The 13,527-nt window shown below is 37.9% G+C and overlaps 1 protein-coding gene across 3 annotated transcripts in view; it reads right to left on the bottom strand.

Annotated features, from left to right (window-relative positions):
* CDK19 (cyclin dependent kinase 19) overlaps positions 1–13,527 on the bottom strand; it is a 132,783-nt gene that overhangs the window by 17,989 nt on the left and 101,267 nt on the right. The window lies entirely within an intron of this gene.

Here is a 13,527-nt window from a genome sequence, read left to right as displayed (position 1 = left end):
AATTTCTTAAAAACCTGTATAACCACAGTAAGATAAAATGCTTCACAGTATAATTACATACAGTACTTAAAAAATAATGCATTAATACAATACATAAAAAAGGGTAGAATCTGGATATATAGTTTTTTTCAATCAAAATTAGAGTCTCCAAATTCTCTTTCAAGTTGCCAGCACTTAATGTATTCAGTTATGGCAGAAACCTACACATTATTCATTGATGACATAGCTTAAAGGGCATTCAACTGACCATCAAAACCAAACCATAAATCCTCCATAAAAATACACTGAAATAAAAGTTCTATCATATATTTCACAACAATTCCAAGCAGATAATTGATAACCAAACAAACACTAAGAAGGAAGAGACTAATGACTCATGTTTAGACAAATAGTGCAACCTACTTAAAATGGAAAAACAAGATCCTAATTTTAAGCAAGAGTAGAAGAGTGGTTACCAAACTGTAAAATTACCTAACTGGAGTTTGCTTTATTAGATTCAGACTAAAGAGAACATCAAGAGAAGTCTCGTTTGTTACCTGCATGCAACTAATCTGAGACTCAAAACCCCACCTGCTGTCAATGGTGGTGGTTGGCCCATGCCACCTGAGACACACATGGTCTCCTGAAGAAAGGAGCACTGCTCTCTATGTAGAGAATCAAAAAAGAGCCATCACGCTCTCTGCCAAAACAAGTCAGTTCCACTTCCATCATGTTACAGGTGTGGAGCTTGAGATGTCCCAATTTATAAGCCTTTCTCCCTACTTCCTTTACAGGAAAGTCTGATAACATTTCATTCAGACTTTACAGTTTCGACAGGGTATAACGTGCTCTGTGCATTACATCACATTCTCAGCGTTTTATCTTCCTTCAATTTTCTTATTAGTCTTATCTGCATGAAAAGAAGATCTTTAGCTCTTGAGATTTTATCTGCTCAAGCAGCTATTGCAGCATATTAATCACAATTCTTGCCTGAGTAGAAGGCATGAATTATCTACTCCAGAATGGAAATTATTTATTATTTGAAGAATAGCATCTTCATTTAACAGTATCTATTCACTCATTTTCATGCTAGATAGGAAGCTCTTTTGGAAGTGGTTTACTATTTAGAGGCCAAAAGGCTTGCAGCCCTCTTGGTTTTCATGGCTTTCTGCAGTGCTTCCTGTCCACCACACAGCGAGGGAGAGGCTGGGGCACTGCTCATTCTTCTATTCACTGCTGCTGTATCCAGACTGATCTTTTCCTTTTACAGAAAAAAAATTTAGTATTCTTGTTGACAGCAAAGCTGAACTGGGAAATCTCCCTGATGTGACACAGCAAACTTCAAAACTCTGTTCCTCCTTCTCGAGCTGAACCGTGTGAGAGCAGAGCCACTGTGGCAATGCATTCCCACTCCCTGACACTCTGGTTAATACAGAGAGCATGTTTTAAAGCCTTTGAGAATTCAGGACAGACATTGTACCAACTGGAAGTTACATCTGAATAAACACTGGTAACTCCCAAGCTGGTGTTGTATTTTCTGTGGGATGGCATTACTGGACAAGTCAAACATGAGAATACTTTAACTCTGATCAGTCATTATATTCTCTAGTAGTTCATAGCGCTGGGGTTCAGCCCTTTAGGTTTCTTGCCAGATACCTTCAGCTTCAAACAACTAACAAAAATAATCCGAAATACTTAGTACAGAAAACCTGAAGCTTTCATTTCCGTAAGTGAAGATTAAACAGCTGGAAAAGGCCTTATAGCCATGCAGCTCAAGGTCTTCTCTTTGTGAATGTAACTCTTATGTAACCTGATCTTGAACGCATCCCTGGCACATATTGAAACCATTCTTACAGTTAATGATTTTCTGCCAAGTTTGGCTAGTCACTTTTTTTTTTTAAATAACCTTTCAGTAATTTTCAGTAATTATTTACCACATGTAGCATTCTTCTAGCAGGAATGCCTCATTAAATTCTGGCAAGTTTAAAAGCTTCATCAATATGAGCAGTCCTAATAGATATTTATCTCCTACATTGTTCATATTAGTCAACCAAATACAAACCTCAGCTCTAACTGTTGAAAAATGTGTCAATAATTACCAATTTCCCTATCCAGGACCATTTCATATGTTTTCAGTTTGTGGTCCTTAAGAAAGATTAATGATTATTACATCTATTCCAAATCAATTCCAAGTAAGAAGCACTACCCCTCAGAAGCAGGCATTTACAGGGGCAAAGCTTAAAACACATACGCAGTATTTTTCAACTACAGTGCATCATTAGCCTAGTGCACATCTGCCTCTAGCACAAGAGGAGCTCCTTATAATGCTGTATAACAATTTCACTATAAATAAAATCTCTGTTTAAAAGCAAACACCAAAAATAAAGAGGCAAACTACAGACAGTATCCACTTTAATATGTTATGTCCCAGAACCACTGAAAACAGGGCCATATAGGTCCTACACGGTTGCATTGGATACTAAATGTTTTTCCATCTGACATCCCAAGAGGATCCTAATAAACATACCAGAGTATTACAACCATTCCTTTAAGGAGGTTCTGTTTCCTACACTTTCCTCTACTATCATTAGATTTCAGGAATGATCTGTGGTAAAAGGATTTTCTTGTTTGGGGTTGTTTTGGAGTTTGTTTGTTTGTTTGTTTTGTGTCTGTTTGGGTTTTTTGTTTGTTTGCTTTGGGTTTTTTTTCCCACTTATGCCAGACTGCTCACTTTCCCCAAGTTTACACTGACCCTGAATGCAAGCCAGTTGTGCTCCCTGGCTCTGGAAAGAGGGGTGGGAGTGAAGGTCTTCATAGCATACTCCTTCCCCTACACTCCTCACTGAACAGCTTGCTCAGGTCTCATTCAAATCTATTTACCAGTGAAATATCCTTCCACTGTAACAATATTTCTCAAGTACTACATAATAATTTTATGAAAGGAAAAAACAGCCTTTTAAAGATGGTCACTTGTGGTTGGTAAACAGTCTTTCCATATATATATATATGTGTGGGCCTGGGTACACAGATAATTAGGATATTTGTATGGATGCCCATGTCTTAGTTTTAAAACCTGTGACTAATAGCTTTACAAGTCAACTGCTAAAGCTGAGAAAATCCTGCATGCCCCGCTCTACTTTAGAGCTGCAGCCGAGGTGCAAGTACAAAAGGATGCTGACATAGCTGTTTTAATGATAAGGCTGATTAAGCAGACAATTGCTCACGTATTCTTTCCTTTCTATGGCACAATAATCTTAATTCTGTAGTTGTTCCAACATTTGGGAAACATTCTTTATGAATATTATGACAATTTAAGACAATAAGACAATTTATTGAGCAATAGCCTTGATTCTCTAAATGAAACATCTTTTTGCATGCATATTAACTACAATGTTTCATTGAAGACAAGACAGAGTCCAAGATGAAATACTTTATGTTTCTTACCTAGATCCAAGAAAAGAAATACATTAACAAGCTCTTAGCATCATATAATTCTTTAATAAAATTCTGTTAAAGAAAGTAAGTTAAGAATGGGAAAACATCTATTTAGCTGCAATCGACCTGTGGAATTCTTCATTGGTCCTAGCAGCTTCAACCAACGTGCTTTTTTTGTTTGATCTGAACACAGTGTCTAGACTCTAGAAAATGTCTGAATACTTGTAAAAGAAACAGTGGATGGCAGCCAGATTATAGCTTCTCTACGTCCCCAAGGGCTAATGCAACAACCAGGGTAACCAAAAGCTAGTTAGCATGACCTTAGCCCAAACAAGGCAATCCAGGTCACCTATAAAGAGCTACAATGTTTATATAAGATTCACTAAATCTTTCAGATCATAGAGTCATTTAGGTTGGAAAAGACTGTTAAGATCATCAAGTTCAACCATAAACCTAACACTGGCAAGTCCACCATTAAACCATGCCTCTAAGCACCACATCTACAAGACTTTTAAATACCTCCAGAGATGGTCACTCAACCACTTCCCTGGGCAGCCTGTTCCAATGCTTGATAACCCTTTCAGTGAAGAAATTTTTCCTAATATCCAGTCTAAACCTTCCCTGGTGCAAATCAAGGACAACAAATACACCAACATACAGTGTTCAAGGCCAGGTTGGATGAGGCTTTGAGGAACCTGGTGTAGTGGAAGGTGTCCCTGCCCATGGCAGGGGGGTTGGAACCAGATGATCTTTGAGGTCCCTTCCAACCTAAACCACTCTATGATTCTATGATACTCAAAACCTGAAAGGTGGCTGCGCAAGCAAACACATGTCTAATTTTTTCAAATAAGTATCAACTGGTCTAATGAAAAGGTATAACCTCTCTATAAGAAAATCTTGCCTCTTACATGCTGAGCACAGCAGCAGATTCTAAACTTATCTGGAATTTTTACACATAGTGACCTAGGAGCATAGAGATACTACAGATAAAGAGTTTATTCATTTTTACACTGGGTTTAAATATCTAGAAATTAGATTTAAAATAATAACACACCTTTAAAGGGGAATTTATAATTTCTTTGGTCCGACAAGGTGACTAGAACATACCTGTTGCTATCATACACAGACACAAGTGGAAGGTCTTCCCTTTTGTAGATTAAGGTCTCAATTTTTATATGTGTCATTTAAACTTTAGTCAGCAAAACAGAAGGTAAAGGAAGAAGTGGTTACTAGCCTATTAAATTTGACACTTTCTATGAAGAACCGAGAATGGGGTCAAACATTTACGTGTGACAGGCTTTTCAAGGGGAAGCAAAAAATGGTGTTAGCAGGCTAAGGGTCAGAAATCTGCTATCGCTCACTGGTAAGTTAGGTAATGTTTACCGATCTTTAACAAACAGGATCTCAACAGAACTTAACTGAAGAACAGAAGCTTATACTGTAAAGCCACAAAGATGAATATCCTGCAGACAGAATACCTCTCAGTAATCTGAGTGATGTTTATGGCCAGCCAAATGTGCATCTAAGAGTAATGTTTTATTTCAAGAGCACGTAATGTCCAGTGCCATGATGTAGAGTCGCGATAATTTAAAACTTTTAAAGGCAAAAATCATACTAATTCAAATCAGTCATGAAATCTACTATCCTCACGCTTCTTTTTTACCTGTATGCCTCCATCCTAGCCTTTTAAACTAAGCTGTCCTTTTCTCATGTTTATACTAAGAATTTAATGAATTTCAATTACTACACCTTAAAAATTTTGAAGCATCTTGACTGAAATTCTGAGTTCACCAACATCAACTGTAATTTTCTACAGGGTTTTAGTGGGTGAGGATTTCTTCATTCTCTCTAAACAGAGTTATTTTAGGTTGTCAAAATATTTCTCTTCCTATTCAAATTCCTATTCCTTAGTGTATCAGCATTAAATGAAGATTCTGGATCATATGATTTCAGACTTCTGCTGTGCATTAGGCATGCTATCTAGCTTGCAACATTACACTTAAATTACTGTGGTAATCTTGACAACGCAGGTACAATACATTTAACACAGGGAGTGGCAATACGACCAGAGGCCATAAGTAGTCCTCTCATGCAGCAAAAATATGATTGCAAACAAAGAAACCCTGTTAAAGAACTTAAATTTTTTGTTTATAGAAGTTCACATCAAAAAACCTGGAAATTCCAGGTTTATGGTTTGATATGCAACCTTTTATTTTCCTTGTGCAGCCTATGTACTGAAGAAGACGGGAATCCTCAAGGCAGGGAAAATGCAATCTTATCAACAATTGTACCATAGAGCACGAGAATTCAACTTGTACCAAGATTATACCACTTTTGTAAGGATTTTCAGTGCCTGTCTTCCCAAATACTCCTCACCACCCCATCAAATCCTATGTACCACATTTTCATCAGCAATTCTTCAACTCTTCAGTTGTGACTCCAAGACTATTGTATAAATTACAGATAAACTACATTAGCTAGCAGTAGAGCAGGCTAACATCCTTGAGAGACAGAACAGAGCGATGGTTCCACTACTTTTTTCTCTTCTCTGAGATCTTCCAGAAACCAGGGTGGGCTCCAGCCTTAGGTGATGTCACTTCATGGCAGAGAATTAGGTCACTGTGACAAGTGCTGAGTTCTGATGAGGAAAGTGTGTTACAGCCTTGTTTTCTCCCTAATCCTAATCCTTCAGATGCCTCAGAGATGGTAGAGGGCTACTATTTTTATGCCAACTACAGTATCTAGAAGATGTAGTAAAGCACATACTGCTACTGTTGTTCTGGCAACAGCGGTGCTTATACCTCAGAGAGTCCAAGAGGTACTTTGGCGGGCTGCCAAAGCTTTTCATGGAAACAAAAGCAAAAAGAAAAATGTTCTTTCAGTGACAACTCATCAAAAGCACAACGAATGCAGTGGGTGACAAAAAAGGCAGCTTTGTAGCCTCAGGACTACTTCCCCCTACCAAATATCAAACAACTGCAGCAAGTCAAGGAAGTATGAAAGTTTCTCATTGCAAAGGTCACAAGTCTCTTTTATACTGCAAAGTATTAAGCAGGTCTAATACAGAGGTTGTTACCATTTCCTCCTGTAATGACGAAAGAATTAAGAACATGCAAGATATGCCGCTGTTTGCGAAAATAGTATTTACAAAGCTTTTCAAGGAACATCCACAGCTTTGCATTTTCACTATCATATAGAAAAAATGAGTGATAATATCATCTGATCATAGGAACGGAAAGCCAGGAACTCCTGATTACTCATTATGGTGCTTTATCATTAATTTCCTCTCTCCTACTCCATTTTTTCCCCCCATCTTATTCCATCACTGCTCATACTCACTTGGACTCATCACTGTCCAATATTGTACAACCTATATTGTACAAATAGCACAGCATATTAGAGAATTATTGTAATTTTCTGTTCTCTTCTGAACTGTGGCAAATAAGAAGTGAGCAGTACATATTCTCTGAAAGGGAAATACACTTTTTTTCCTAATTAAATGCAGAATATTTTAATAAAATAGCTTTTATGTACACAATGGAGCTCTTTGGAGGCTAACTTCATGCTAAATTAAGAAGGACAACGAGTTTATAATCTGTTGTGTGCTATCACTTGGTTTGTGTCATTAACTATTACAACTTTTTACTAGGTCCAACACGTCAATACGTTCAGAGCTAACATAAGGTGAGCAAAAGGCCTGGTATCTGGAAGATTAAGTTATAACAAGAAACATGTGTGAAGAGTATTTTCCTGGCCTGTTCCAATTCACAAGGCATGATAGTATTTTCTGGGAGTTATTAAAGCTTTTGATGCCTACCTTATTTAAGTCAATAGAGAGGAATGCACATCAAGAAATCTTGCCCTTTAGCACAGAAAGGCTTATTTATCCTTCTAAATAGAGTGTTTTACAATATCTTAACATTTCTGTTACTAAGGGGTTCAGTCTTACAGCTATTTCCAGTAAGGCACTGAGAATAACTCTTATATAATTATAGGCAAATCTATTGGGTAGGCAACAAAATAAACTGCTGTGAAACATAATTCTGCTGTCAGTCACAGCTATTGCCAGGAAATCTACTTGTGAAGCAATCCCACCTGTCCTGAGAACAAGTCATTCTACTGAATCAGTGCTGTAGTGTTGAAAGGTTCAGTGCTGTAGTGTTGAAAGGTTCAGTTGATACTGCTGAAATAATTGTGCCTGAAGATCAAACTGATGGATTAGCAAAAAAAAAAAAAAAAAAAAAAAAAAAAAAAATTCTTTGCACCAGAAGTATGCACCTTGTTATGATAGTAGGTACTTGGTTTTCAACCAAAACCAGCTTTCGTGAGAGAACATTTTAGATACGGTAGTAAATAGAGCATACTAAAAGCCTCCATTACTGCACCAGATACCTAGGGTAAAGTGTTTTTGGAACCAGGTTTTATAACAGATCACCTTCTGGATCCTTAAATGGCAACCTCATGTTTCATTTAAAAGATGAAATCAGCCCTTTAGTCTATTGCTTTGTAAAGAAAGCCTTAAAAAATAAAGCCAAATCAAATACCTCTAAGAGGCAGGTTCAACTCTGCGCCAAGCCATTCACCCGCTCATACATAAAACAAGGTATTTGCAGTATATGCCAAAGAATCACAATATATCCCAACTGACACACAGAGAACGGAATTGTGTATGAAGAGAAAGTGGGCAAAATGCATCTCCTAACCTTCTCCATATCCTGAGTCTTGCTTACAAGAGAAAAGTATCACAAACATATGAAAAAAGTACTGGGTGAAAATGAATGGAAGTTTACAGGTTAACTTAGAGAGCAATCTAAATCAGGACAATTAGCAGATTTTATTCATGACTGAAGATTCAGTGGTTTTGTTTTCCCTTTCTTTTTTAATGTCCAGAATGCGTATATTTCTCAAGCTAACTGCAGATGCTAAGTGATATCCCAGGTTCTCAGACAAATTAATCCATTCACTGAATTAACAGAAATAATTCATAAAACACTTATATTGGAGCTCCCTATTATCATTAACTGATTTTGTCTTCAAGATAATACCATTAAGTAGCATCTCCACTTTACAGATAATGAAACAACACATAGGATGGACTAAATGACATGCTGTAAGCTACACAGAACACTTGGGACTAAATGAGTATTTAAATCCAAGTCTCCTGAGACCCAGCTTACTGTTCTAAGAGATAAAACTTTACTGTCTGCCCCACATTAGAGTACCTCCATTGGTTTTATAACAGCAGAGACAGGTCTGACTCACTGCACTGTTCTCGTTCTCCCAACTATCAAGATAGTGCACACTCTAACACACCTCTCAGGCTCTTCAGAGTTGACAAAGGCCACCAGCTTTACTAGCTAATTTCCAGACATCAACATATTTGAGAAGCAAGAGCAACAGAGTGGTTAGAAGAAGGCAGGAACTAGTATCTCAGATCTCAAAAAAATTAATGTTTTGAAGTATATAACAATCCTGTGGACGATATTCCTCGAGCTGCTGTCAGCATCTCAAGTTTCCCAAAATAGTCATTAATGTAGCTTTAAATTGTTCTATTTAAGTGACCTAATAATCCGTTATAAAACTTTACGTGTCTTAGGTGATTGCAGTGATAAGATTGTGGAGTGTAGCAAATGCTTTTCTTTCTTTTTTTTTTTTTTTAAAAAGAAGAAACATGTATAGTATTTAGAGATCACTGTCAAGCAAGAGGAAAAAACAGCAGTAAATCATCCAGCACCTGCAATAACTAGATAAGAGAGCAACAATTAATCTTTGGTATTAAAATATTTTGCCTCTCAGAAAAAGCATGAGAATAACTGTGATAATCAAAATGAAGAAAGTTTACCACATGCCAAAATAAGTTTACCACAAAATATCATCTGAATCCAATTACTTCCCATGTCGTATAACATTGCCCAGGGCACGAACAAGGCTCCCTTCCTGGCATAGCCTGAGTTTTTCTTTCAGAGTGAATAAATGAATATTTTCCAAGTTTCTCTACTCTTCTAGTTTTTCTACAACCCTTTCCCCTCAAATAAAAATCTCCAACAAGCAGGAACGTGGATCCCCGTGCAGCAACCAGAAGCTGACTATACTATAGACTTGCTTTTCTTAACTAGCTCTCATGGATATTTAAAAGCAGTCCCCACACTTCCATGGCTCCACAGACCACATCTGTGTATTTTTCCTAAGGACTTCTCAATCTTCTAGTTGGCCCCATTTGTACCGTCTAGTTTACCAGATTTTCCAGATAGATCTTACTTTTTCTCCTTCCCCTCAACCCTCCCAGAACAAGAGACGAGAAGAGCTTTAGGCATCAGTCCAAGATTTCCAGAGGCCCCACAGCCCAGCCAGCGTGCCAACAATCTGTATGCGCACAGCAAGGACATCTGATGCACTCGGAACGCGTGGGACTCGCTGTATAGGCAATATGGAACACATATGCACATATTTCCATCCTAAATCCTACATAATACACCCCAGATACTTCCCTCTCTTTTTCCTGCATAAAGTCGAATGGAGTTGTTGAAACTCCGACGGATTCCAGCAGTCACTATTAATTCATTCCCTTTGATACACCTAATATTTTCCCATGACATTTGCTTTCAAAGGCATTTTGGTATCTGCTTATACCTTTCACACAACTCCAGCTTCCATAACCATATGTTGGTCTGGAAATAGAATGAGGTGACAGTGCACTGCCCAAGCTTTAAATTACAGTTTCTCTGTACCTAAATCTTGTTTGGGCTGGTAAATGCAGTTGCCACATAGCCATTTCTGATACTTCTGCTGACTTATAATCTAGACAAATGAGGAAAGGTAACTAAGCAATAGAGATTTCTCAGGTTCTCAGATTTATTTCTTCACAACAAATAATCCCACCCTTTTTCAGTGCAGGACAGTGTTTTAGCTTTGCTTACTGAACGGTTGAATGATCACTTTAAAGAACTCCTTTGCCAACAAACCCCAAGCCATCTAAAGTATTATAAACTATCCAATGCCATTTATCAAATATACTATTTCTTCAATTAAGGCAAGTGGTAAAGAGAGTTAAGATAACATGTTCTTGTTTGACAGCACTGTTAACTATACAAGCTGCAATGTGACAAAACACAAGTCTTAGTTATGCTATTTCCTTGATATTATGCTAGAAGGTGCCCCAGAATTAATTGTAGTAGTCTGCCACATGCTTTCTTAAGAACCTATGATGAACAAGTTACTTACCTTTAAAATCTATGATGAAAAAGTACTACTTACTTCACTTACTAAAACACTCTTTTCTATTTTGATGTTCCCAGAGTGAAAAAAACACTAAATTTCCTTTCAAGCTGAAAGCTAGTTTACCTTTTCCTTCATTTTACCACAAACATTTCCTTTATAGTGCAAAAGTCTTAGCCCATCAATGAAAGGAGCCCTGTACCTTGCCACTTACTTCAACCTTGTTTCTTTACTATTTTGAATATAAAGGCATTTTCTGTTGTGCTGGAGACTTTCTAAAAGTTCAGTAACTTTATTAACATTTCCATGATGGCAAACATTTTACATTTTCCAGGTTACTTGGTTTCACCTGAAGCTTGTTCAAGTTACTTTTATTTGCATGTTTTACTTAGTTGTTAGAGTATTAGGATCTGAAGAACACATGGGAATAGATTCTGCTTTTAAATAATGGTGCTGGAAATGCAGACCAACTTCCACAGGCTACAATAAATTTGGTACAGATTTATATTGTGGTAACAGAACAGAAAGTGACCTTTGCTTCTACAACACTGTTTTCCTAATTTGTATTCATATGGTAAATTAGTTGCTTGTAACTATGGTAGCAGATTATATAGGAAACTTTATTAACAAATAAGGCTTAGATTATCAACGTTCACAGTTCAGGAAACAAAATATTATTCTCCATGAAACCTTAACATGAGCTTTTTACCATCCTTTTAATGCACAGAAACCAAAAGCTATTTCTGTTTTTCAGCAACAGTGTTTTCCTGACTCCTGTAACTCCTTAAAACATGATGGTATACACACGATGAATAACTATTTGTTTGCAAGTGAATAAATTAAAAGTAGAATATTTCATTACTATGAAGGGATAAATTAAATAAAGGGAAAATGTCACTGAAAAACTACCTCTAAAATAATGAAATATGCTCATAAATTGTTTTGTGTAATACATACTTCTTTCTAAACAGACTGTATTTAGTCCAATTTTTCTGTAATGTAACTAAGACATTTTCACAAAATGTAACTAAGATCAGGTCCAGGAAACAAAGACAAAAATCTTAAGTGAGACGAAGGTAAAACTCTAATTTCATTCTTTGATCATGTATGAGAATTATTTACATGCCAGCAAGCGTACTTAAAGGCTTTATTACAAGAACAAAAACAAATTAGACATCTACGACAAAGCTACAGTGCTGGTTGACGTGGGTAAAGCAACGGATGTCATTTTCCTGGACTTGTGCAAGGCGTTTGACACTGTCCTGCATGACATCCTTATCTCTAAAATGGAGAGACGCGGATTTGACAGATGGACCACTCGGTGGATACAGAACTGGCTGGATGGTTGCACTCAAAGAGTTGTGGTCAATGGTGCAATGTCTACATGGAGACCAGTGTCAAGCGATGTCGCTCAGGGGTCTGTTCTGGGTCCAGTGCTGTTCAACATCTTTATCAGCGACATGGATGATGGCATTGAGTGTACCCTCAGTAAGTTTGCCGATGACACCAAGCTGTGTGGTGCCGTGGACTCACTTGAGGGAAGAGATGCCATCCAGAGGGACCTTGACAGGCTTGAGAATTGGGCCAGTGCAAACTGCATGAGCTTCAACAAGTCAAAATGCAAGGTCCTTCACCTGGGGCGGGCCAATCCTAGGCACAAATACAAACTGGGCACAGAGTGGGTTGAGAGTAGCCCTGAAGAGAAGGATTTGGGGGTGTTTATAGATGAGAAGCTCAACATGAGCCGGCAGTGCGCTCATGCGGCCCAGAAGGCCAACCGCATCCTGGGATGTATCAAGAGAAGCGTGGTCAGCAGGTCAAGAGAGGTGATTCTCCCCCTCTACTCTGCTCTTGTGAGACCCCATCTTGAATACTGCGTCCAGTTCTGGTGTCACCCCCATAAGAGAGACACAGATTTGTTGGAACGTGTTCAGAGGAGGGCCACAAAGATGAACCAGGGGCTGGAGCACTTCTGCTACGAGGACAGGTTGCAGGAGCTGGGATTGTTCAGCCTTTAAAAGAGAAGACTTCGAGGGGACCTAATAGCTGCCTTCCAATACCTGAAGGGAACTTACAGGAAGGCTGGGGAGGGACTTTTTACAAGAGTGTCCACTGATAGGACAGGGGAAATGGGTTTAAGTTGAAGGAGAACAGATTTAGATTAGATCTTAGGAAGAAATTCTTCAGTACGAGGGTGGTAAGACTTTGGAATAAATTGCCCAGAGAAGTTATGGATGCCCCCTCCCCGGAGGTGTTCAAGGCCAGGTTGGATGGAGCCTTGAGTAGCCTGGTCTAGTTGAGAGGCGTCCCTGCCCATGACAGGGAGGTTGGATGAGATGATCTCTGATGTCCCTTCCAGCCTATGCCATTCTATGATTCTATGATTCTATGAAATTAGACATTATAGTAGACAGTGTCCAGGATATTATGAACACACTGCTAATAATTTACATTGTATGTGAAGCTAAGATAAGGAAGAGAGTATCAGATACAGAGTATAGAAAATATATTTTAGACAAAAATAAAATCAAGACTAAGCCAGTAAACAATTGAATTGTGTAGCAATTGTTGGACAATGTTCAGTGTGTTGCAGTAGAGAACTGATGACTATGCATTCCTAGTAAATTCAAACAAAAATATTTCTCACAATGACAAAATTGGCACAGACTAAAGCTGGCATGACATTGCTTTTAGCCTGATTTTGTTGATATTTACTAATAATGCAAAATTGTACATTATATAAAAGGCATAAGAAAATAGCTGCAGAAAATAAGCAGCTATACCAAGTAGCCTGTCATTTCCTTTCATATAAATTGCTACATCTAATCACCCTTCTTCTAAATAATTATTTCCAACTGAAGAGCAGTTAAAAGAGAATCTTATATAATTTATGAGTTA

The sequence above is a fragment of the Tauraco erythrolophus genome, chromosome 2, assembly GCF_009769465.1.
Source record: "Tauraco erythrolophus isolate bTauEry1 chromosome 2, bTauEry1.pri, whole genome shotgun sequence".
Classification (NCBI taxonomy): Eukaryota; Metazoa; Chordata; class Aves; order Musophagiformes; family Musophagidae; genus Tauraco; species Tauraco erythrolophus.
This window is presented reverse-complemented; position numbering and strand designations above follow the sequence as displayed.